The 26179-nt window shown below is 37.8% G+C and overlaps 1 long non-coding RNA gene across 1 annotated transcript; it reads left to right on the top strand.

Moving 5' to 3' along the window:
- The first annotated feature begins 564 nt into the window (after positions 1 to 564).
- On the top strand, positions 565 to 26179 carry LOC140527268 (uncharacterized). Its single transcript, XR_011974738.1, has 3 exons — positions 565 to 1724; positions 22764 to 23084; positions 26047 to 26179. It is a non-coding gene; the product is annotated as an uncharacterized lncRNA (long non-coding RNA).

Below are 26179 nucleotides of genomic sequence, written 5' to 3'. Positions count from 1 at the left end.
GACCATCTTCTAAGTGAAGAACCAGCCTATCAAGGAGGGTTCTGGCAAAAATCATCCACATGACTAAGAGAGAGACACTACTGTGGTTGTCACAGGACAATCTATTTCCTTTACCTTTATAGAGATGGACAATGCAGGCATCCTTGAACTCCTGGAGGATAACCTCCTTGCTATGTAACCTGGAAAATTTCAGTCAGCTTTTGTCTGAGAAATGGACCCCCCTACCTTGTAAATCTCAGCTAATAATCAGCACCAGGTGCCTTGCCACATGAAAGGAGCCTAATAGTATTCAAAACCTCTTCTTCGGTTGAAGTTTCAGCTAGGGAGAGATTTTCTTCAACCTGAGATAAATGGTTAATGGCTTCAGCATTGATTGATGATGATCTGTTGAGAACATTTTGGAAGTATTCAGCCTTTCTCAATGGGATCATGTCCTTTTCACTAATCAATGTGTCTCTGTTAGCACTGAGTAGTTGTGATACACCATAGATTTTTGGTCCATAAATAACCTTCAGGGAATCATAAAAGTGCTTTGGATTGTTACTATCAGCGTAAAACTAAATTTCATCTGCCTTCTTACTGAGCCAGGTATCCTGCATCTCTCTAAGCTTTGTTTGTACTTTACTTTTGATAGCAGGATAAGGTACCAGACGCTAAGGCTCTTACTTGAACTAAACTGCCAAGCATTCACATTATGCTTTAGAGAGCACAACTTCAGTGTGCTGGTCATGTTGTTCGAATGCAAAACATACGCTTGCCAAAAATACTATTTCATGGAGAACTCATACAGGGCAGGCCATCACAGAAGAAGCTATACAAGGACACTCTTAAGGTCTCTCTTAAGAACTTTGGAATTGATTGTGTGACATGGGAGACACTGGCACAGGACCACTCAGCTTGGCATGTCCTCATCAGAGAAGGGGCTGTGCTCTTTGAGCAAAGCAGAATTGAAACAGTTCAGAGGAAAAACAGACACAAATTTGAAGAATTCACCCCAAATGTTCACATGGATTATTTGTGCCCAATCTGTGGTAGAGCATTCTGAGCTCGTATTGGTCTGATCATCCACAATCAGCCACATTAAAACTTGACTTTATCATAGAGATGTCATTTTGGTCCTCTTCAAGAATGAAAGACAACAATCATGTATATGCATATATACACATGTGTGAGTGTGTACATGGATTAAATTGGAGATGGTTACAGAGGGAAGGCACTAACTTTAAAGGGGAATGGGAAATTTCCCCCCAAATAATATATAGAGTCAGAGTTTGTCCTTGAAAGCACTAACCTAATCACAGAAAGGGGGCAGATTGAGGTGTTAGCCTAACTCTAAATCTTTGCCAGCAGGGTGATGTCTTTATGAGGTAAGAATGGGATTCTTGACTGAATCCTAAAAGGAACAACAAGCCTCAGGGGGACCTTTAAAGGTCATTGACTGAGTTCAGGAGATGGACTTGAAGAGGAATTTAGCTCCTCACTAAGGTAACAGTTGCCTAGAGTTGAAGAAGAGAAAACCATAGGAAGCCCTATGGAACCTGAGAAACAGAACCTTATGAAGACTCATAGAGCTGAGAGAGGAGAAGCATCAGGCAGAGGCAACTCCCTAAAGAGAGGGCCAAGACTCTGGGACCGAGGTTGCTTGGGTCAACAAATAGGAGATGTGCTGAGACAGAAGTGCTGATCTTGAAACCCTGGTTCCTCTTTAATGACCTCAAAGTAAGGTAATAATCCTGTATCTCCTTCTTTCCCTTGATCTCCTTTAAGGGAATAGGAGGAAACCTTTTCCTCTGGGCATAAGTGAAGGGGACATTTATTTGCCCTTCTCTATTTTAAATGTTTACTTTGTCTTTAGAAACAGTGATGACCTCTGACAATTGTTAACCCATTTTACTTACTGGGAAGATGGTTAGGAAGAAGCAAACTTCTTTCCACAGAGAAGAGATGGAGATAGCTCCAGCCATGAGATGTTTTGCCAGAAGTCATGTCTCCAACTGCAGACTTAGAACTAACAAAAAGATAAAAAGAGTTACATATTTTCTGATACCGCTTCTTACAGTGGAAAAGAATTGTTTATACTAAGAAAATCAAGCTGAGTAACAAGTAACAAGGGTGAGAGACACAACCCTTCTTAATTCTGATATGTGTATGTGTGTATACCTACATATAGGTATACACACATACACATATATATATGGATGGATACATGTATACATATATTTAAATTTAAAGTTTGTTTTATTTTATTAAAAATTTATTTTCATTCATTTATTAAAAAATTCACTTCCAAATTCTCTCCCTCTCTCCAGCCCCTCCCATACGCATTGAGAAGGCAACAGATAAAATATCCATTGTATATATGAAATTATGTAAAACATATTTCTACATTAGACATATTGTGAAAGAAGAAAGCAAGAAAAGTAAAGAAAGTAAAAGAAAATATGTTTCAATCTGCACTCAAGAATTCATCAGTTCTCTCTCTATTTTTCATAATGAGTCCTTTGGAATTGTCATGGATCATTGTATTGATCAGAGTAGCTAAGTCTTTTGCAGTTGAATACCATTACAATATTGTTTTTACTGTGTGCAATGTTCTCCTGATTCTGCTCAATTCCCTCAGCATCTGTTCATGTAAGTCTTCCCAGGTTTTTCGGAAACCATCCTACTCATCACAGTAGTATTCCATCACACTCACAAACCACAACTAGTTCAGCCATTCCCCAATTGATAGTTATCCCCTCAATTTCCCATTCTTAGCCACTACAAAAATTTGCTATAAATATTTTTGCATATATGGATCCTTTTCCTTTTTCTTTGATCTCTTTGGGATACAAACCTCATAGTGGTATTGCTGAGTTGGAGGGTATACGTATCTTTCCTCTTTAATTTTCTATCTATGTACTGTTTCTTCCAATAGAACATAAATTCCTTGGGGACAAGGATTGTTTTAATTTTTGTGCTTTTATCCCTAGCCCTAGTAGAGGGCTATTAACCCTAGTAGAGGGCTATTAACACATAATAGGTGCTTAATAAATGCTTATTAAATGAATGTATGAACCTAAAAAGCTGAAGATCAGATTCTGTATCATGGCTACAAAACAGGATGTTGTTACTGTTCTGACTAAAGTCCATGGCCAGGATTATCAACATTTCTACTTTACTGACAACCACACAGCAGATTTCACTGTATTAGTTTCTTCCTAAAAGTCACACAAAACTGATCTTAGTAAAGTAATATGATCCTGTGTGGAAGAGGGATTAGGCTTGTTCTGCTTAGTTCCAGAGAATAAAACTAGGAACAATAGATGTAAGTTGCAAAAAGGCAAATTTAGGCAAGAAGTAAAGAAAAACTCAGCAACTGAAACTTTTCCAAAGTATTTTGAACTGGTTCTGGAGGTAGAAATGTTCTTCCTTACCATAGTCAGAGTCAAAAAAATATTTATTACCTACCTACTATGTACCAAGCAACATGTGAAGAGCTGAGGATAATAATAAGAAAGGTGAAAGTTTTCAAGAGCTTATAACCTAATGGAGGAAGACAAAACATAAAAAGAAACTTGAAAGTATGTGGGAAAGGTTGGGAGGGTAATACCTACTGTGGTGAATTACAGAATTGATTTTATAGTAAGAGAATTTTAGTATTGCCACCATTTGCTTGAGACAACCAATCACATCACTAACTAGAGCTTGCAACTCAGGTAATTAATAGTAATAGAAGAATTTCTTTTTCAGCTTTATTGCCCTTATTTAATTAAGCTGAGACAGCAACCAGAGTCTTGGTGCTGCTGTATAGGTACTTCCTGTTCTACAAATTCCAGTTAAATTCCCTTGTATTTGCTGATCAGTTTATTATTTTGCCTGGTATAGAGCTTCCCTTGGTTCTTTGATGTTTCCTCTTTCCCCCCTGTAAAATTCCAACTATGTCCATTCTACTGATGTAACTAAAGATTATATAAGGTTGCTCAAAATATTACTCAGGGCTCATTGGTTTCTCTGCATGTTGATAAGTATGATTGGCAGCAATAACCATCCACAAATCACTTGACAATTTTTGTGTCAATTTCATCTTGTGGAATAGTAAGTTTGTGGAGTTTATGAAATCCAGGAAAGCAACCATGTAGGAAATAACGACATGAATTCCCTGGGGACCTTCCTTAAATAGTGGAGGATCTGGGAGAAGCTCTCCAATGCTGCTCTCTCCAATCTCTTCACTCTCTCCAATCAGAGGGAGAGAAGGGCCCTGGAATCAGGGGGTTCTGAGGAGGTGTGAATTTCAGAGCTAATTTCATAATGGAATAATGAGTTCCTGGAGAGCATGAAATTCAGGAAAGAAGCTGGGTGGCAAGTGATGACATAGTCTTCAAGCAGAGACTGGATAAATACTTATCTACATTATGCTACAGATTTCTTTTCTAGTGTGAGTTTGACTTGATGGCTACTAAAGTCCCTTTCAACTCTGAAGTTTTATGACTTGTTGTTTCTTATAACACTATACACAAATAAATAACTTTTCACTTGGTAATATACAGTGTTGATTTTGGAGGGTTGACTTGGTATTTGTGCAAGGATCCCCAATTTAGAAACTGAAAGGCCCTTACAGGTCACCTAATCACTGACCAGGCATAGACCATAGATTTAGGAATAGAAAGCACTTTGGAGGCCATGAATGAATGAATGAATGAGAAAGCATTGTTTATCATGTGCTATTATGCTAACTTTGGAGGATACAAATATAAAAAGCAAGATAGGTCCCAGAGGTCCTAAGACTTTTCCAGGGAACAGTTCCTTCCACTGTGGTCCATTTGATTGAAGGTCAATAAATCAAGAAGAAAGGCTCGAAGATTTTTTTTAAAGGTTTTAATTATCAACTGGTAGGCTACTGCCAGGTGACACCTACATTATATAACAAAGGATAAGGTCAAATCAGCATATCTGGTGGCTTATTTGGGAGGTTGAGCTATAGGGGCATGGTGTTAGGGATGTTTGTAAGAACTAAGCCTGGACCTACTCTGGTCAGTTAGACATGAGTAAATTTGTACAACCAGACAGGTGACATTTTATACTATCTCATCCTCCACAATTTCACCCACCCCCATACTTCTTTTGAAGTATCACCATTGAGAAGGGATTCATGAGAATCATATGACATTTGGAGAAGTATTGAGACACTGGGCTTTGAAGTGAGTCTAGTTACATATCCTGGAATTAGCTGTATGTCAGCTAATTACAGGGATGCCTATGAGTCTTTGAACAAGCCACTTGGACCATCCACTGAAAAGGGAGGAGAGTCAGCTCCGAGCTCCTATGGAGATTGAATTCCATCAATATTGTAGGTTTCTGCCAGTAGGTTGTGTGCATGGGAGATTTCCCTGGCAGTATCACAAACTTGTATGGTGAAAGAGTCCATGGAGGAAAGGTCTGAAGAAATATATGTATAGCATTCTCCTTTGTAACCTGTACATAAGTCTCCTTGGGCAACAAATAGAATGAATGGCCAGAGCCACATGATGTAGCAGAAGATGTTTATGTTGGGCTTTGAAATTCCTTAGTAAACATATTCAGGCCCTGAGCAACAGTAAGGAATCCTTGAAAAGTGTGATCTGTGACATGGTCCAAAATGAGAGCCAATGTAAGGATTTGTCTCAAATTCCAAGAAGGGCTTGCCCAAAGAGATAAATATATTGGAAGGTTTCCCAGATGAAGTATAGTGTGCTGGGGTTGGTGTTGAGGGTGGAGCTGATTTCTTGAGATATTCTATCTTCTCTGAATGACATGAGGGCTGTTGGGTAGCTGGGTGGTGATGTGGAAGACAGTTGTGGTCCAGGCCAAGTAGCAGGTACTGGACCAGCTTTCCCAGAGTGGTTGGTATGATAGTTTCCCGCAAATGCAGTAGGTTTCATTTGGAGTTGGTTTCAGCAGCCTCAGCTTCCATTTGGAGTTATATCAGGTCCAGTTGGCTATCAGATATCAAGTAGATTATGTGGCTGTAGACAGGAAGCATGAAAAATAACCCTAGAAATCTTTGTCCATTTGAGAAATACGATAAAAACAATTACCAGGAAAGTACACCTGAATAGGTTGCTTGACCGAAGCAGTAGACTCTGTGCTTTCTTATGACAGTATAAAAGGAGCAATGTTGGAAGTCATGATACTGAAACAGCTTGCTCCTACAACAGCTGCTCCTACAGGGAAAGCATTTCCTGGATGATGGGCATTTTTTATATTGTCCAACCCTGGGGTGGAGTGAATGAGAAAGCATCCATATTCACTTCCTGTGAAGTTCCAAGGGGCAAACCATCAGCAATGTGGTTATTGTGGAATTTCCAAATAAGGAAAGTGTGTTCAATATCTGCTTTCTAGGCTAGGTCTCACAAGTCATTGCAGATAATGAATAATTATGTCTATAGTTTGTTTAGTGTTGAGGGAGACCTCAGGACATTTCAGGGCTGTGTCTTCACACATTTTCCCTAATGTTCTTTTTATGATCAGGTTTTTTTCTACCTATTCAGAGGATTGTGGATGACAAAGGTTGTAGAAATTTAGGGAGAATTCTAGCGTCTTGGCTAAATTGTGGTTCAATTCAGATGTAAAAATGGGTTCCTTGATCCAGTTTTATCCATAGTGGAATTACAGATTGGGAAAGGTATTCAATGAGCTACTTCTTGGCTATTCTCAGAAAATCTGCTTTTCTCGTGGTGTAACATTCTGTCTATCCACTAAACATGCAGATGATTCCAAGGCAATACTTAAACCCAAGAGAACATGATAGCTCTATGAAATCTATCTGCAGTGCTTCACAAGGCAAAGCTGATTTAAATTGATCATTGTTATGGACTTTCTCCCTTGAACTAATGTGGAAAAGTTTACATGTCATGCAATCATCAGTCATACAGTAAACTTCTAGATTCATGGCCAAAACCCCAAATAGGGTTGTGAAAAGCTGAACAGGAGTAAAATGACTGAACAAAACCAACAAAACAGCTTTCAGACTGGACAGGTGTCTGGAAGTCATAAGGTTGAGCTACTGGGAAAAATAGGCAATAAGGCTCATGTCAGGGTGTAGAGGTTGGTATACTACTGTCACAGAAATCCTGAGTCCTCCTGACTGAAGATAGTAAAGGACTTAGAGCAGTGTCAAACTCAAATAGAAACAGGGCCACTAAACTGTACATAAAGGATCCTTGGTATTGGATATTGACTTAGAAAACTCTATATTAACATCATCTATGTTCTGTTGTATTTTTATTTTGTTAAATATTTCCCAATTATATTTTAAAATTAGGTTCTGGCCCCATTTGGGAATGTGGCAGGCTGGCCTGCTGATTTAGAAAAGTTGGGGGGCCTTTGGCCAGGACAGGTAGACAAGTTAGGTTGTCAGGAAAGAAAGTCTTCTTTATGTTTTTTTTTCTCATGGGATTGGGTTGAAACTATTCTGTAGAAGGAAGTAAAGAGGTTAGCAGTACCCACAAAATTTTGACTCTTTTGTTTCCAATAAAGTTGGTGCTTGGGCAGGAGGCTGGGGATGTTAGGCTGCAAGAGTTATGAGAAATTTTATGACCCAAATAAATGATGGTTTTGTGGATGAATTGAAAATTTGCCTGAGAGGCTTTGTGACCCTTTCTTCTAGGAAGGTTAAGGGTTTGAGGGAATCCTTGGGTGGGGCTACAAAGAAGAATGTCATTGACATTTTGAATAAGGACTACCTGGAAAAGGAGATAATATCAAGATTTTCCTTTAAGATTTGGAAGACTAGGGAAGGAGATTCACTATATCTCTGATGTATGAGGATACAAGTTAATAGGTGATTATGAAAGATGGAGGGAAAGAAGATTTGTGGAGGGTAATGGAGAAAAAGGCTGAACACAAACCAACAAACATAAACCAAATAGCATCTAAGGGGATAGAGGTAAAGATGGTGACAGGTTTAGGGATAACAGGATGAAGGAGGAAATGACAAAAGCATTTATGTCTCATAATTCCTAGACAAAGCTATATAGACCTGTTGGCCTTGTGCATCCAGCTCTCCTTCCTTTATATACCTGGTTATTACTACAAGGGGAGGGGTGGTATGACAAAGGACATTTTGAGGGAGGAGAACTCTATCTTGAGAAAGTTGGTATTGGGGAAACAATGGGAAAAAAACTTGTTGGTCTTATAGCAAATTTGGACAGGAATGGCTCCAATAAGCAGATCCACTTCATTAGCAGGGATCACTCACAAAGAAGCAGGGACCTTATCTTATATTATTCTTACCTTATAGGTAATATTGAGACCTTTCCCCATTGTTAGATGATTAGACACATGGGTAAGGAGAAGCTGGGACATCTCCCTTTAAGGTACTTTGATAAATACATAAAGTGTTTCAGGCCTCAATAAGACAGGACATGAAGTTTAAGGGAGTGAAAGTAATTGGAATCCATCTAGATACTTTCTTCCTCAACAAAAATAGGTGTTGGGAAGTTCCAGATTCCTGAAACAGCACAGAACAATCCAACATGAACTTTCCTTCCCCAAAGTGAGACCTTGGAATAGCAATTTCCTATAAGAATGCATCCTGGCTCCCCAAGAAGGTAACCCCAGCACATACCCTTCCACTAGATAGCTGCTGATAGTATAAAATACAAGGGTCTCCTACAACTTTCAGATGACTTTATTAAATTCCAGGAAAAACTTCAGACCAATTCCCATCCACAATCCCACCCATCATTGCTCAGGGCAGTTCTCTCTTCCTAAGAGTAAACTCTAGGAGGCCTCCTGATGAAAATTTACTCCACCTGGGGAATTGCTGGAATTAGGTTTAGGATTTTAACCCAGATCCTGCCTGTAACTCCAATGTGTGTTTTACTCCACTTGTATGACTTTAGATTAGTATATAAATCCACACAAGATTATAAAATGTAGAATTTCCTATCATTGTCATATTAGGAGTAATCCACATGAAATTTGACTCTAGCTATAGCAGTTTGTTAAAAATGGAATAGTCTTGTATTGCTGGTTCACTCATGTCTGATAAACAGGAGATGTTATAGATCTAAAAAGAATTGGCTAAATTCAGCTTTATAGCAAAAAGTATGCTATCCTGGCATCGTCAAGACTCTCTCAAAGGCTTTCACAAGGACATGCTGCATCTGTTCTCAGCTAGGAGAAAAAATGTATGCCTCACAGTAGTGAATGCTTGGCTCTGCTTTAAGACTGATGAAGCAGTGTCCAAGGAATAGCAGCGCAGGGCAAGAAGCTGCTTTAAGTTAGAACTGGGGAATATCACCTGTGGTTTTATGACTCTAGGACAGGGGTGGGGAACCTGCAGGTTCCCCACTTCTGCTCTAGAATATAACAGAATTCTCACAGTGTAGTAGAAAGAATGCTGGGTTTGATATATAGGGACATAGATACAAATCCTATCTCTGCCAATTAATGCTTATGTGATATATAGGGTAAGTCACTTAACTTCTCTGGACCTCAGTTTCCTCGTCTGTAAAATAACTGCATTGGATTAGATGGACTCTGGGGTCTATTTTATCTTTAAATTTGTAACCTCTATCTCTTTCAAATGAGGCAGCTAAGTGGTAAAGTGAATAGACCACTTGGCCTGGAGTCAGAAAGACTCATCTTCCTGAGTTCAAATCTGACCTCAGATATTTACTGTCAGTGTGACCCTGGGCAGCTAATAGCCAAGTGGGTAGAGCACTGGGCCTAGAATCAGGAAGACCTGAGTTAAAAATTTAGCTTCTGACTCTTACTAGCTGTGTGACCCTCGGCAAGTCTCTTAACTTTCTCATTTGTAAAATGGGCTGGAGAAGGGAATGGCCAACCACTCCAGTACCTTTGCTAAAGAAAACCCAAATGAGATAGTGAAGAGTTGGATATGACTGAACAAAAAATCTCTTTCAAATACTCAATCTCTTCCCTTCTAGTTGTTCCTTCCCTGTTTGCTCACACTCTTAAATCCTCACTACACCTTCCCATGGAGATGTTATCCTATATTTCTCCTTCCTTCCACAGTTAAACTCTACGTCCTCTTCTTGAGGAGTCAGCCTCAATTCTTAATCTCATTCATTCTGGCTTGCAACTTCATCCCCCAACTGCAAAGCTCTCCCCAAAGTTATCAAAGATCTCATAATCACCAAATTCTATGATCTTTTCTCAATCTGCATCCTTTTTGATCTCTCTTCAGTATTAACACTGGTGATCACTGTTTCTTCTCAGATATTATTCTCTCTCTAAACTATCTTGACACTGCTCTGTTTTGGCTCTCTCCCCTGAGTTCCACTTCACACACTGCCTTTTAGACTTGTCCAGCTAGATATCTCATAGGCATCTCAAACTCAACATTCCAAAACTGAACTCCTACCCCACCAATTTTTGAATCCTACCCCACCAAAAAAATTCCCCACCTCTTTTCATAATTTCTTTGTTTCTTTCAAGGACACCATTATGCTTCCTTTCACTTAGGCTCACAATCCTGGAGTCAGCTTCAACTCTACACTTACCCTCATCTCCACATCCAACCATTTGATAAACCTTGGTTATTCTTCCTCCACAACATTTCTTGAATCCTTCCCCCTTTTCTCCATTTTCATAGACACTACTCTCATTTAGGCCCTCAGCCCTTCTTGCTTGGATTATTGCAATAACCCCCTAGTTGTTTCCTTGTCTCAAGTCTCACCTCTATCCAATAAATCTTCTATTTGTATTTCTTTTCTTTAAATTTACTTATTTATTTTAAGTTTTAACATTAATTTCCACAAAATTTTGAGTTCCAAATTTTCTCCCTATCTCTCCCCTCCTCCCACCCCAAAATGCTGAGCATTCTAATTACTCCTATCACCAGTCTGCCCTCTCTTCTAACATCCCTCCCTTCCCTTGTCCCCATCTTCTCTTTTGTTCTGTAGGGCCAGATAACTTTCTATACCCCATTACCTGTATTTCTTATTTCCTAGTAGTAAGAACAATACTCGACAGTTGTTCCTAAAACTTTGACTTCCAAGTTTTCTTCATCCCTCCCTCCCTACCCATTCCCTTTGGGAAGGAAGCAATTCAATATAGGCCATATCTGTGTAGTTTTGCAAATGACTTCCATAATAGTCATGTTGTGTAAGACTAACTATATTTCCCTCCATCCTATCCTGTCTACCCATTTCTTCTATTCTCTCTTTTGATCTTATCCCTTCCCAAGAGTGTTGACTTCTAATGGCTCCCTCCCCCCATTGTTCTCCCTTCCATCATACCCCCACCCTGCTTATTCCCTTCTCCCCCACTTTCCTGTATTGTAAGATAGATTTTCATACCAAAATGAGAGTGCATTTTATTCCTTCCTTGAGTCAAATGTGATGAGAGTAAGCTTCACATTTTCTCTCTTACCTCCCCCCTTTTTCCCTCCATTGAAAAGTCTTTTTCTTGTCTCTTTTATGAGAGATAATTTGCCCCATTCCATTTCTCCCTTTGTCCTCCCAATATATTTCTCTCTCATCCCCTAATTTCATTTTTTTAGATATGATCCCATCCTGTTCAACTCACCCTGTGCTCTCTGTCTGTCTCTCTCTTTCTCTCTCTATGTGTGTGTGTGTGTGTGTGTGTGTGTGTGTGTGTGTGTGTGTGTGTGTGTGTGTGTAATCCCACCAATTACCCAGATACTGAAAAAAGTTTCAGGAGTTACAAATATTGTCTTGCCATGTAGTAATGTAAACAGTTCAACTTTAGTAAGTCCCTTACGATTTCTCTTTCCTGTTTACCTTTTCATGCTTCACTTGATTCCTGTGTTTAAAAGTCAAATTTTCTTTTCAGCTCTGGTCTTTTCATCAAGAATGCTTGAAAATCCTCTATTTCATTGAAAGACCATTTTTTCCCCTGAAGTATTATGCTCAGTTTTTCTGGGTAGGTGATTCTTGGTTTTAGTCCTAGTTCCTTTGACTTCTGGAGTATCATATTCCACGCCCTTCTATCCCTTAATATAGAAGCTGCTAGATCTTGTGTTATCCTGATTGTATTTCCACAATACTTGAATTGTTTCTTTCTAGCTGCTTGCAATATTTTCTCCTTGACCAGGGAACTCTGGAATTTGGCCACAATGTTCCTAGGAGTTTCTCTTTTTGGATCTCTTTCAGGAGGTGACCGGTGGATTCCTTGAATACTTATTTTGCCCTCTGGTTCTAGAATCTCAGGGCAGTTTTCCTTGATAATTTCATGAAAGATGATGTCTAGTCTCTTTTTTTGATCATGGCCTTCAAGTAGTCCCATAATTTTTAAATTGTCTCTCCTGGATCTATTTTCCAGGTCAGTTGTTTTTCCAATGAGATATTTCACATTATCTTCCATTTTTTCATTCTTTTGGTTTTGTTTTGGGATTTCTTGGTTTCTCATAAAGTCATCAGCCTCTATCTGTTCCATTCTAATTTTAAGGAAGTATTTTCTTCAGTGAGCTTTTGAACCTCCTTTTCCATTTGGCTAATTCTGCTTTTGAAAGCATTCTTCTCCTCATTGGCTTTTTGAACCTCTTTTGCCAATTGAGTTAGCCTATTTTTAAAGGTGTTATTTTCTTTCAGCTTTTTTTTGGGTCTCCTTTAGCAAGTTGTTGACTTGCTTTTCATGATTTTCTTGCATCTCTCTCATTTCTCTTCCCAATTTTTCCTCCACCTCTCTTACTTGATTTTCAAAATCCTTTCTGAGCTCTTCCATGGCCTGAGACCACTGAATATTTATTTGGATGTTTGGGATACAGAAGCCTTGACTTTTATGTCTTTCTCTGATGGTAAGCATTGTTCTTCCTCATCTGAAAGGATGGGAGAAGATATCTGTTCACCAAGAAAGTAACCTTCTATAGTCTTATTTTTTTTTCCCTTTTTTGGGCATTTTCCCAACCAGTTACTTGACTTTTGGGTTCTTTGTCAAGAGTAGGGTATACTCTGGGGATCTGTAAGCTCTCAGTTCCTCCAAGGTGGCACAGTCAAGCATGTACACTGGTCTGGGAGCAACCAGAAACTTTTGTACCCATAGTCTGTGAGTAATCAAGTTCCCTCTCCACAACCACCTGGCCTCCAGTTTCACCAAGGCAGCACTAGGGGCTGAGATTCAGATAAGCTGCTCAATTCCCCCAGGAGCATTAGGTGGGGGCAGCGCCTCCACACAAGGCTGAGGTAAGAATCAGCTGCTCAGTTCCCCAGGGGTTTTACAATCCAACAATGGATTTGGGCTGCTGCGGGAGCTGCTGCTGCCCAATGCAGCCTCTACGGCTGCCTGTGGCTGGAGCTATGGGAAGATTCAGTCCCTTTTTGGTCAGCTGAAAAAACCCTCTCACTGACCTTTGGTGCCTGTGGGTTGAGGGATCTGCAAACCACCTCTACTGCTGCTGGGGATTCTGCCCCTGAACCCTGCTCTGGTCCTCCTCCTGGCACTGTGCCACTCAAGGCCCAGGCTGGGCTGGGCTCTGCTCTGAGTCTGGTGTGACAGACCTTTCCCCTGGGCCTTTCAGGTCACCCTGGGCTGGAAATCTCCTCTACCCTGTTGTTCTGTGGCTTCTGCTGCTCTAGAATTTGTTGAGAGTCTTTCTTCACAGGTATTTTACAGGCTGTGGGGGAAGAGCTAGTGTATGTGCCTCTTTTTACTTGGCCATCTTCGCTCTGTCCCCCCAAATTTGTATTTCTAAAATACAGGTCTGACCATGCTACTCCCTGGCTCAAGAATAGTTATTGGCTCCCTATTGCCTCTGGGATAAAATATAACTTCCTCTGTCATTTAAATTCCTTCACAATCTGCCTATAACTTACCTTTCTAGATTTCACATTATTCCCTCTCACATACTCTGCATTCCAGACAAACTGATCAGCTTTTTGTTCCCTGTTCATCTTATTCCACATACCTTCACAAGGTTGTCCCCTGACCACCACACCTGTAACGTTCTTCCTTCTTTTCTCCACTTTATAAAATCCCTAGTTTCATTCAAAGCATGACTCAAGGGCTATAAGAGACCTTTTCTGATATTTCCATTTGCTGGTATTCTTTTTCTATCTCCTGCCCCCAAATTACCTTGATTTTATCTTGTATGTATTTGTATGTACTGATCTGTCTTTTCACCTCCATATAAACTCAAGTGTAAACTTTGTGTACTTGAGGTCTAGCTATTCCGATCTATTTGCTCTTCTTCGCATATGGTGCTTCATTTCCCATTTCCTTCCTTTGGGACCAACTAGACCCCATGCCTGGAATATACTCCTTCCACCTCTTAGAATCTTCTGTTTCCTTTAAGACAGCTCAAATAACATTTTCTGTAAGAATTCTTTCTTGGTCCTCCCAGCTGCTAGCATCTTCTATGAGATTATATTCCATCTACTCCATGTGTATCTATCTACTCCATGTACCTGTCTACTCCATTAGAATTTAAGCTCCTTGCAGGCAAGAACTGATCTCTAAATTCCCAACACTTAACATAGTACCTGATACTTAACATTGCAGTGAAACTGCTATCTCCAAAGTTACCAATGATTTCTTAATTACAAAATCTAACAGGCTTTTCTCATTCTTCTCAGCCTTTTTAACTAGAGGTATCCTCCAGAATTCTATCATGAGTCCTCTCCTCCCCTCCCCTTCTTTTCTCCCCTCTTCTCCCTCTATACTATTTCACTTGGTGATCTCATGATGTTATTTCAAATCCATGGATTTGATTATCATCTCCATGCTGACAATTCTCAAATTTACCTATGCTGCCCTAATTTCTCTTCTGACCTCCAATCTCCCATCTCCAACTGTCTTTTCAGATATCTCAAACTGTATGTAAAGCAGACATTTTAAACTCAGCATGTCCAAAGTAGAATTCCCTATCTTTCCCCTAAAATTGTCCCTACTTCCTACCTTCCCTATTACTAGAGGACAATACCATCTCTCCAGCTTGCAATCTAGGCACCATCTTTGACTCCTCACTATGTGTTAACAGTCACATCCAATCTGTTGCTGAGGCCTGTTGATTTCATCTTTGCAACATCTCTCCTCTGATACTGCCACCACTCTGGTACAGGTCCTTATCATCTCACACCTGGACTATTACAGTAGCCTGCTGGTGGGTTCTCCCCACTCCAATCTGTAGGTCATTAAGTCACCAAAGCAATTATCCTAATATGCAGGTCTGACCATCTCACTCCCCTACTCAATAAGCTCCAATGGCTCCCTATCACCTCCAGAATCAAATATAAAAGTCCCCTGGTGTTCAAAGCCCTTCATAACCTGGCACCTTCCTACTTTTCCATTCTTTTTAAACCTTATATTCCAATACATACTCCAGCTCATTTTACAGATTAGGAGACTAAGGCAAATGGTGAAGTGATTTGTTCATTAGTTAGACCTATATATTTATGGTAATGAGAAAGATGAAAGCAAAGGGTATAATTGTGTGAGGTTTATTCCAGGAAGGTGTATGTCCCTATATATGTCCCTACTTTCCTTTCTAAACCAAAAAAATGCAGACACTGAGAAGAGATGAACTCATATATCCTCAGTCTCCACGGTCACACTAAAATGGTCCTTTCCTCTGGGACTGACTGGAGTTTCCAGCTAGAGTGTTAAAATGTGGATAAATGAGTTGATATCTACCTTCACTGCTGATGAAGTTCATATCCTTAAGAGCCAGAGGGAGCTGAGACAAAGAAACATGGAGGAAAACAATATTACATCAAGTGGACATCGCTCCCTGAATAGAAGCATTTGTGTATACAACATAGCTCCTCCAGGGACACACACAGCCCTCCATGCTTCAGGGACCACACAGCCTTCCAAAAAAGGAAGAATCAGTGCCAGATCTAGATGTAGACTAACAAAGAGTAAAACAAAAGGAAAGAACAAGCAGTAGAGACAAAGATGGACCCAACAGAGAGTCACAACATAGAGGAACAATTTTGATCTAACCTTTTGGGTGTACTGTGAGTCATGAAGATTGTGTAGGTCATGAGGAAAGATGGAGCACCAAAGATGGGGGGAAGGGGTAGATTGGTGACCTTTATAGCAACCAAAGGTTATTTTCAGTAGGGTGATGGAGGATGAGTGGGACTCCACCCATGTTATTTACTATGAGTCAGAATGACTGGGAAATGTGAGGCACACCAGAGGAAAGGAATTGTTGTTGTTATTGTATAAGCTTGCTTGTGAGTCCTTTGTGATTTTTTTTGTTGGACTAAATAAAACTTGTCTTATATTCAGAGTCTTGTTAGCCAGAATGTTTGTAAAAGAGTTAAGGTTTTTGGATCTTTCTTACTCCAAGTCCTGGACTGCATTTGCTAGACTATCTACTCCTATATCACCTAACACTGTGGCTTAGGGTGGTGACTATGAGAGTGTATACCACTTCCCAAACATTTGCTGACAGGATCTCTGTAAAGGCAGAAATGGCTCCATTTGGCGTTTTTCCTTTTAAGGAAAAAGGTACTTTATATATATTTCTCAGGCTTTCTGAAAAGTTCCAAGCTCTATAGTGTTCCTGCTCATTTTAAATCCTGAGATGATGGTGAAATTAAGATGACTTAAAAATAGGAAGTGTATGTGCATAGACTTCAAGGTAAATGCTTTGGTCAATTAGATTTTTTTGAAAATATCACATGTAAAACTATACTAGTATTATTATTATTGTCAAGGCATATGTTGAACATCTCTATCAGACACAATGTGACATAGAACAAAGAGTTTTGGATTGGTAATTCAAAGGTCTGAAATCTGGTCCCATCTACCATTCATTGTATGCCTTTGGATTACCCTCTTAAGTGATGATTTTCAAGATCTCTTCTCTGCTCCATGATGCAAGGGAACCTTTAGGTTTTAATATTCATTCGGCTATTTAAAAATTTCATTGATACCTTTTATTTTGTTCCGTTATCATTTTCCCCCAGTATTCTTTCCCCCTTCCCCATCAATGCTATGACAAAAAGTACTACTAGAAATATTTTGGTATATATGGAAACTTATCTTCTTATCAATAGTTTCTTCTTAAGTTTATATAGTGGAATATGTAGGATGAAGAGTATGAACATTTTAGTTACTTTGCATAATTCCAAATTACTTTCTAAAATGATTATACTGATTCATAGCTCCATATGCAGAGCACTAAATGTGCCTGTAATGCCACAACTCCTGCAACATTGACTATACCCGTCTATTATTATAATCTTTGCCAATTTATAGTGTGTGAACTGAAACCTGAGTTTGATTTGAATTTCTCCTATTATTGAAGCATTCTTTCACATTGTTGTTAATAGTTTGCAATTTTTATTTTGAGAATTCTTGATATCTGTTGACCACTTATCTATTTGGGTAGTGGCTTTTGGTCATATATATTTATATATGTGGGCACCTAGGTGGTGTAGTGGATAGAATTCTGGGTCTAGAGTCAGAAAGACTCATCTTCATGAGTTTCAATCTGGCTTCAGAAACTTACTAGTTGTGTGACCCTGGGTAAGTCACCTAAACCTGTTTGCTTCAATGTCCTCATCCACAAAATGAGTTGGAGAAGGAAGTGGCAAATTACAAGTATCTTTGCCAAGAAAACCCTAAATGGGGTCACAAAGAGTTGGACACAGACTCAGACTCTGTTACAGACCAAACAAAAAGAATCTTTTATGTATATGTATATCTACTGGTTGTTAATATATCTTCTATATCAAACCTTTACATGAGAGATTTGATACAAAGATGTTTTCCTATTTATCTAATTCCATTCTTCTTCTGTTTGTGCAGAAGTTTTTCAACTTCATGTAGTCAAAATTATCCATTTTATCTTTTGTAATTTCCTCTTTCTTATTTGGTTAAGAATAAATTTCTTCTGCATAGTTGTGAAAGGGATATGTTCTAGTTTTTAATGATATGATTTTTAATATCAAGGTCACATCCATTTGCAAAGTATTATGGAATATGGTGTAATGTGTTGGTCTAAGCCTAATTTCTGACAGTTTTCCAGTTTTTTCAGAAATTTAAAAAATCAAATAGAGTTCTTTCCTAGGCAATGTATATTTTCTGACTTATCAAACACTGAGTTATTGAGTTTCATTGTTTCTGACTCTCCTTTGTCTAGCCTGTTGATCTACTTCTCTATTTTTTAACCAATACTAAATCGTTTTAGAAAAGGAAATGGCAAACCATTCCAGTAGTTCTGCCAAGAAAACCCCAAAGAGGGTCATAAAGAATTGGATGATTGAAAAATGACTGACGATGACAACAGGAACAAAAACAAATGGTTTTAACACTGCTGCTTTATAATACAGTTTAAGGTTTAAAGTGGTACTATTCCTCCCTCTATTCTTACTTTTAAAAATTATATTTCTTGATATCCTAGATATTTTCTTTCTCTAAATGAATTTTGTTGTTATTTTATTGAGTTCTGTAAAATATTCCTTTGTCAGTTTGATTGGTATAGCGTTAAACTATAAATTAACTGGTAGTATCATCATTTTTATTATATTAGCATGGCCCAGTCATTAGCACTGAATATTATTCCAGCCATTTGAGTTCTTTATTTCTTTATACATAATTGATCTATAGAAATACTTTGTCTGCTTTGATAGGTTGATCCCCAATATTTTATGCATTTTGCAGTTATTTGGAATGAAATTTCCCTGTTATTTCCTCTTGAATTTTATATAAAAATTATATAGAATTATATTATATAGAAATGCAATTTATTTTTGAAGGTATATTTTATGGCTTGTGACTGCAGAAACTATGGTTTGTTTTAATATCTTTCCTGATTCCCTGAAAAATACCAGGATTTTCTAAATAAGCTATTAGGTCATTATCAAATAGGGATAATTTTATATCCTCTGTGCCTCTTTTTATACCTTTACTTTCTTTCTCTTGTTTTACTGCTATTGCTATCATTTCTAGAACTATGGGAAGATTGGGCATCCTTGTTTTACTATCTAATATTTATTGGAAACCTTCTAATATATTCCCATTACATTTGGGGCTTGCATTTTGTTTTAAATAGATACTTTTTATGTTATTAAAAATATCCCTCTATGCTTTTGAAGTTTCTTTTCATGTGTTTATGTATGAATTGTCATTTGGCTTTGTCAAAAGACTTTTTCTTCATTTATTGAAATAATCATGTCATTTTGAATGTCTTTGTTTTCAAGATGACTGATTATGTTGATTTGAATTAATAATTTATAAAATTATTAAATTATTAAATGAGGTCAGGCATGGCCAATTCTTTCGGTATTTCTGGGAAAGATCATGATTGATTGTGAGAATTGGGGTAGCAATCATACCTTAATTAAGCACAGAGGGTAGGGAGGCAAAAAGCATGTAAAGGCAGAGACAAGCAGCTAAAAGGGTACAGGGGCAGATGGAGTGGGAACAGGGGATGGCATAGTGTCAGGCAGGCATTGTGGGGAAGAAGATGGAGAGGGGGAGAGGCACAAATAATCACTTGTGTAACCATGGATTAGAGTTGGGAGCACTGGGCAGAATGGACCCTATGGATCTGGAAGAGGGTTGGGGGGGATGAGGGAAAGACAGGAATTTGAGACCTCATTTTCACAGGATTTTTCAGGGGAATAAACCAACTCTTATCTGCATTACTTTGGGGATAGTTCATTAACATATCTAAATCATCTCAAAGTTATCCGTAAAACTTTAGAGTTAACATATCCATGTCATCTCAAAGTTATCAGCACCTTTTGATGGTCTGGAACTGTGGAAATCTGGAATTTGTCTGGGATTTACATATCATAGGACCAAGAACCCTGTCAGTGGTGCCTAGATGGCTTCTGGTGATTCAGCACATATTACCAGGATGTGAATTATGGTTAGTATATGATATGGTTTGTAAATTATTCCCCTTTGATCTTTGGGACAATTTGTACATGACTTCCAGGTTCCCTTTTGCAGTCTTATTTCCTGCTATTGACCCATTATACTAGGTACTTATAAACTAACTCTACTGAGTAAATGCAAGGAGGGGATTGTCAGGGGGACAAGAACAAGACAGAATTTTAACACATGGTTGTTTTCTTAATGTCAAACAATCTTTCCATGTCTCCAACTTGGTAATAATGAAGGTTTTTGTGGATGAATTGCTATAGTCTGCTGAACAGGATTTTATTTAATTTTTTTTTGTATCAATATGCATTAATAATATCTGTCTAAAATTCTCCTTTTGTGCTTTTTTCCTTTCCTGGCTTGGGTATTAAGACTATATTTTTCTCATGAAAGGAAAGTAATAGAATTTTTTTCTTTCTTAATTATTCAGACTAACTTATGTGGTATTGGTACTATTTATTCTTTAGAAGTTTGATAAAATTCTACTGAGAATACACGAGGTCCAGGGGTTATTTTTTGTTTTGAATTTCCAACTAGTTCTATTTCATTTTCTGAGACTGGATTACTTAAGGTCTCTATTTAATTTTCTATTAGCATGGACTTTTATTTTTGAAGGTATTCCTCTATTTCTTAGTCAATATATAACTATGAATAGTAAGTTCTGATAATTTTTTTTTATCTTTCTGGTTTTGTTGTGATTTCCCCTTATTTGTAGTTGTCTTAATTTTTATTTTCTGCTGTCTTTCCTTTAATGAGGTTGGCTATATGTTGATCAATTTTATTAGTCTTTTCAAAGAACCAGTTTTTAGATTTATTTATAATTTCTATAATTTCCAGCTTATTTATTTCTCCTCTAATTTTCAGTATCTCCTCTTTTGTGTTTATTTTGGGTTCACTTATTTGTTGGCTTTCTAATTTTAAAAATGTATATTCAGTCCATTAATCATCTCTGTTTCTATTTTATTAATGCATGTTTTTAGGGATATGATTTTCCCCCAAGGAGTGCTTTAGCTGTTTCCTAGATATTTTAGTATGTTGTTCATCATAATTTTCTTTTATATAATCACAAATTGTTTCTATAGTTTGTTTTTTGAATCACTCATTATTTATAATTTCGTTGTTGTTTTCTTTCATCAGTATCTTTTGTTTGTGTTCTCTGAACTATTATTTATATTGAAGTATGGTTTATAACAAATATATTTACCATTTCTGCCCTTTTACATTTATTTGTTATACCTTTGTGCTCTAATACATGTTCAGCTTTTATAAAATTTTAATGTAGTGCTAAGAGATGTATATACTCTATCAATATTATTTAAAAGATTCTATAAGTCTTATAGGTCTAGTTTATCTGGCAATTTGTTTAATTTTATATCTTCCCACTTATCTTTCTGTTAAATTTGTCCAAAACTTAGAGGACATTAAAGTTTCTAGCCATTATTTTAGAATTATCAGTATCTTTTTATGTTATAAATTCTTGTTTTTGCTTTGTCTGATTGCATCTCCTGCTTTTAAAAAAAAATTCATCTGATGCATAGTAAATCTTGTTTCAGGCCCTTATTATTTTGCATATGACTTAACTTTTTAGGATTTGTTTCTTTTACATATGGTGGGATTTTATTTTCCTAGTCAATCTGTTATTCTTTTTCATTTTGTTGGATTGTTTAATCCATTTACATTTAAAGTTGTAAGAGTTAGATTTATATTTTCTTCCATTTATTTCTTTTCTTTTTGGGGAAAGAAGGGAGGCAATTGGTGTTGACTGACTTGCCCAGGATCACACAACTAGTAAGTGTTTGAGGTTATATTTGAATTCTGGTCCTCCTGATTCCAAGGCTGTTGCTCTATACACTGCACCATCTAGCTGCCCCATTCTCCATTTATTTCTAATATTTTTTTCTGAATTAAGTTTGTTATTATTGTTGTTTTTCCTCTTCTGTAAACACAGTACTTTGTCTTTTCACTTATTTTTACTTAATCTTATTTTAAGGCAACTTAGTCTCTTAGGCTCTCTTCTCCTTATCCTCAAGACCCCTATTCTATTACTTGACTCTATTTTCCCTACTTTTGCTTAACTTATTAATTCTATTTACTTTCTTCCTTTTATCTATTTACCTATTTCTTCTCTTACTTTTTTTTATCATTCACTTAAGTAGTCAAGTAAAATTCCCTTTCCTCTCCTCACCTTCAGTTTGTTTTTGTTTGTTTGTTTTATTTTTCAGACTTTTTTCAAAAAAGGAATTCTTTTTCTCATTCTCTTCCCTTTCTGTCTATTCTAGACTTATACGCTTTCATTAATGGTCCTTCAACTTATTTAACTTATTTATTCTTTCTTTAGTCTCTGATTGAAACAGAGCTTCTAAAGCATGTATTTTGAGTTCCCACTTCTAAATATTTTCTGTTATAGCTTTGTAGATTTTGCCTTTTTGCCGCACTCTCCTGTTGAGCCCATTCTTAGAAATATTAATCCCTGGAAAAGATAGAGAGGATAGATATACTGTCCATGGTAGAAATTTTCCTGCTTCCCTGATTGTGCTGTTTATTATTACTTTTAACTTCCTAATGATCATTTCCCCCCATTTGTTGTGAAATCTCTTCTCTAGGTCCATATCTTCCTACCTCTTTACATATCTGTTGCCTCCAAAATATGTTTCCCCTTCTCTTGAGGTAAGATGCTGTCCACAAAAGCACAATACTCTTTCAGAGGTAGTGGTCTTTCTAGACATGCATTCCCTGCAGATAATACATATTGTAAAATTCCATCTTTCATTATAGAATATCTCTCTCCTCTGCAAAAAAGTACTCTTCACTTGACCCCTTCCAAGGTCATTTTTACTATCTGTGGAGCTGGGCCTATTTTAGTGAAACATTAGTCTTGGCCCTTTCCTGGGGGCCACTTGTGCTGACTCAGCAATTTGATATTTTGGGATGACACAGCAAACAGTGGTCCCATGGTCCCTCTCCTGTGACAGTTACAGAAACAAGAGACATCAAAGAGAATCTTTCACCAAGCAAAGAACTACCCACTCAGACCATGAAGAGAGTGACTTGCCTTCTGGACCTCTTTGCCATCCTATCTGCTGAGTACATCAAGACTCTTCCTATGTCTTCCTCAGCTTCCCTTGAACATGAAATGGCAAAGTATTCTCCGATGACACCCAGCACAGGTGCTTTCCTAGGTAAACTTGCAGTTGAATCTCAAAGCCTTAGCTGTCTCCTCTTTCCTCAGAAGAGGCAGCGTACTTCTTTCCTGAGTGTATGGTGAGCCTGGAGTAGAGATTTCCAGCTTTGAGGTAAATCTTGTGAATTTTAAAGGTTGGGAACTCCTGGGTCCCTTAGTAAGTATTTGCTGTATAGTAAAGGCAAATATCAACAGGAATAAAAAACCTAACCTGTGACTTGACAGATCTTGAGGGAGACTATGCAGAGCTGAAGTACATATGAAATGCCTATTTAGAAGTCCAAAATATCTTTTATATTTTGATATTTTAAGTATCAACCTTTGAGAATTGTTGTTCAGTCATTTCAGTTACATCAGACTCTTTGTTAACCCATTTGGGGTTTTCTTGGCAAAAATACTGGAGTGATTTGCCATTTCCTACTTCAGTTCATCTAACAGATGAGGAAACTGAGGCAAACAGGGTTAAGTGACTTGCTCAAGGTCACACAGCTTGTATTTGAGGTCAGATTTGAACTCAGGAGAATGTAGAAGTAGTTATAAGTTACTTCTATTTATTTACATTTCTGTCAATATATGTGAATTTTTTGAATTTAGACTTTCTTTTTGTATACAGCAACAAATGTCCTATGCTTGATTTATGTTGTACCTTTTCAACTCCCCCTTTTTGAGGACACCCTGGATATGAGGCTAATCTGCATTTTAAGTGGTTTTCCTCTGGGTCTCCATGGTGAGGGAAGATGAGAAAAGGATCTTGACTCCTCTCTGTATAGAAGTCAGGTTCCCTCGATACTGCACTTGTTCCATTTATATGCATTCAAGATGAGGAACCCCTTGATCCGGTGGACCCAGCTCTGGTTCTATTGTTGGAGGGAGGAAGGGAATAAGCATTTTATATAATGCTTACTCTGTACCAGGTACTGTGCTAAGCTTTTTACAAATGTTACCTCAACATCCTCAAAACAGCCTTGCAGGTAAATTCTGTTATTATCTTCATTTTAGAGTTGATAAAACTGAGGCAAACGGAGCTTAAGGGATTTACCTAAGGTCATACAGTTACTAAGTAAGTGTCTAAGGCCAGATCTGAAGTCAGGCCTGGCATTGTGTACACTACTACCTAGTTTACATTAACAGATATTTATTAAATTGAACCTGAGAGCTTTCCTTTACAGCATATGACAGGTCCTGTAAAATGTCTCAGTAAGACTCCTGGGCAGAGAACTCTGAAATGATAGAAAATCAGAATAATAAACAAGGCCCAGGAGGAAACTATATTTTCCTCCCTTACCTGACACTAGATTTTTTGGGAAAGAGTGGATATAATTTTACAGATTGGTAAACCTTTCTGTGGCCTATAAATGTTTCAATCAATCTGAAGGGTTGAAATAAGCAAATGAAGTCTCACAAATATAAATCTGTTGGGACATTTCTCCATTTTCTAGAAACTGTATAAAAAAGACATTTGCTGAGAATTCTTGGTTCTCACCTATCAGTTAAGAGCAACTGGGCTTGAATCTAGTAGCATATAAACTCCCTCAGGCCAGGGGCTTTTTTGTTTTTGTCTTTATATATAAACAGCAAGGTGTCCTAAATTGAGAATTAACTGACTGATTAGGGAAATAGGGGTTTTTAAATCTAACCTCTGGCATGTACTGACTGTGTGACTCTGGGCCACCCACTTAACCTCTTTTGAACACTTGGGGTTTGAAAGTTAGAGTTTTTTTCTTCCCGACTTATTTATTCTATCTTTTTTTTTTAAAAAAAAAAAAACTGGGTCAATTAACTCATCTCATATACTTTTAATTTATGATGTCTCGGAATATAGCTTTGGAAAACTAGGCTTTGATAAAGCCCCTTGGGATTCAAATGGAACTACTTGACTATACCTTTGAATCCAAATCACTCTGGCTGTCATGGACTGGCCAATAATAGGTCCCAGCCCAAGCATCTCTGGCTTATTGTATGGGTTTTGATGGCTTGCAGTGAGTGCAAATAGCAATTATTTCTGTTCTGGCCAGAAACTCTGAGGGTCTTTCCCTTCCCAGAGGATTCTTTTAAGAAGACAAACTAGGTCATCTTTTACCTCAATTCTTACTTAGCCTTTTAAGTACTAAATGAGTGTTGCCTCAGACAAACTAAGACCTGGGAAAGACTTTAGCTTAAAAAGGCCACCGTTTTCCACTGCATTTGGGCCATTGCCAGTCACCCTGACCTGTGTCTCTCCACTAGATTCCAATGACTCTAGAGGAGTGAGTGAGGCTGATGACTTTGCACAGCCCTGCCTCACTTAGATACAGTTCACTTTCAAGTCAAGATATATCACCTTCCTAAAGTCATTGGTCCTCTTAGAGAATGAAGACACACAACAACAAAAAATAACATTGCTCCTCTCAAAGCCTACAGAATCAATCTACACTGGTAGAAGACATTTCCTCCACAGGTGTTCTCTATCCAGGGCTTCTTAAACTTTTTCAACTCTTGACTCTTTTTCATGTTGACAGTTTTCGTGGGCATTGGGTGACCTGAGGACATGTGGAGTGCAAAGTGCTCATGCTTTATGTTCAGAATCAAGGCTGTAGTGAAGTTGTACAATGCAACACGGACAAGCGCTGCCAGAAACACCTCAGATTCATTACGTTTGATTTTGAATTAATTTTTGGTCCTATGTTCAGAAACCTTTTACTGTTGCCACATTTTTTGGGACCCCATATAGGGTCACAACCCACAGTTTAAAGTTTGGAACAGCAATAATAACAATAAATCCCTAGCAGAGTGCCTACTGACCTACAGCAGACACATAAACACTTGTTGAATCAAATCCTGCCTTTGACATTGACTAGCTGTTTGACCCTAGGCAAGTCACCTAATTTCTCTGAGCCTCAGGGTCCTTATCAGTAAAAGTGGGATAATTATAGTGCCTACCTTCCAGGGTTTTCATTTCTATGAAATAAGATCATGTACATTAAATACTTTGCAAACCTAAAAGTGCTATATAAATATTAGCTATAATGATGAATAATAATAAAATCCAATCTCTCTTTCTTTATCCCCCATCTAAATACATCTGTTTTGTAAAGAAGCAACAGGCAGAGACAGAGGAAGGACAGGGTGGAGAAGAGCTTCTGTTTCAGATAAATTCAGAGCCAGTTTTCTTCTTCCCCCGGGGTGAAATATTCTGCCATCTGTTTTAATTAAACCTTTCAAAATTCA

The sequence above is a fragment of the Notamacropus eugenii genome, chromosome 1 (genome assembly GCF_028372415.1).
Source record: "Notamacropus eugenii isolate mMacEug1 chromosome 1, mMacEug1.pri_v2, whole genome shotgun sequence".
NCBI lineage: Eukaryota > Metazoa > Chordata > Mammalia > Diprotodontia > Macropodidae > Notamacropus > Notamacropus eugenii.
Note: the sequence above shows the minus strand (reverse complement) of the source record. Positions and strands in the feature narration are given on the sequence as shown.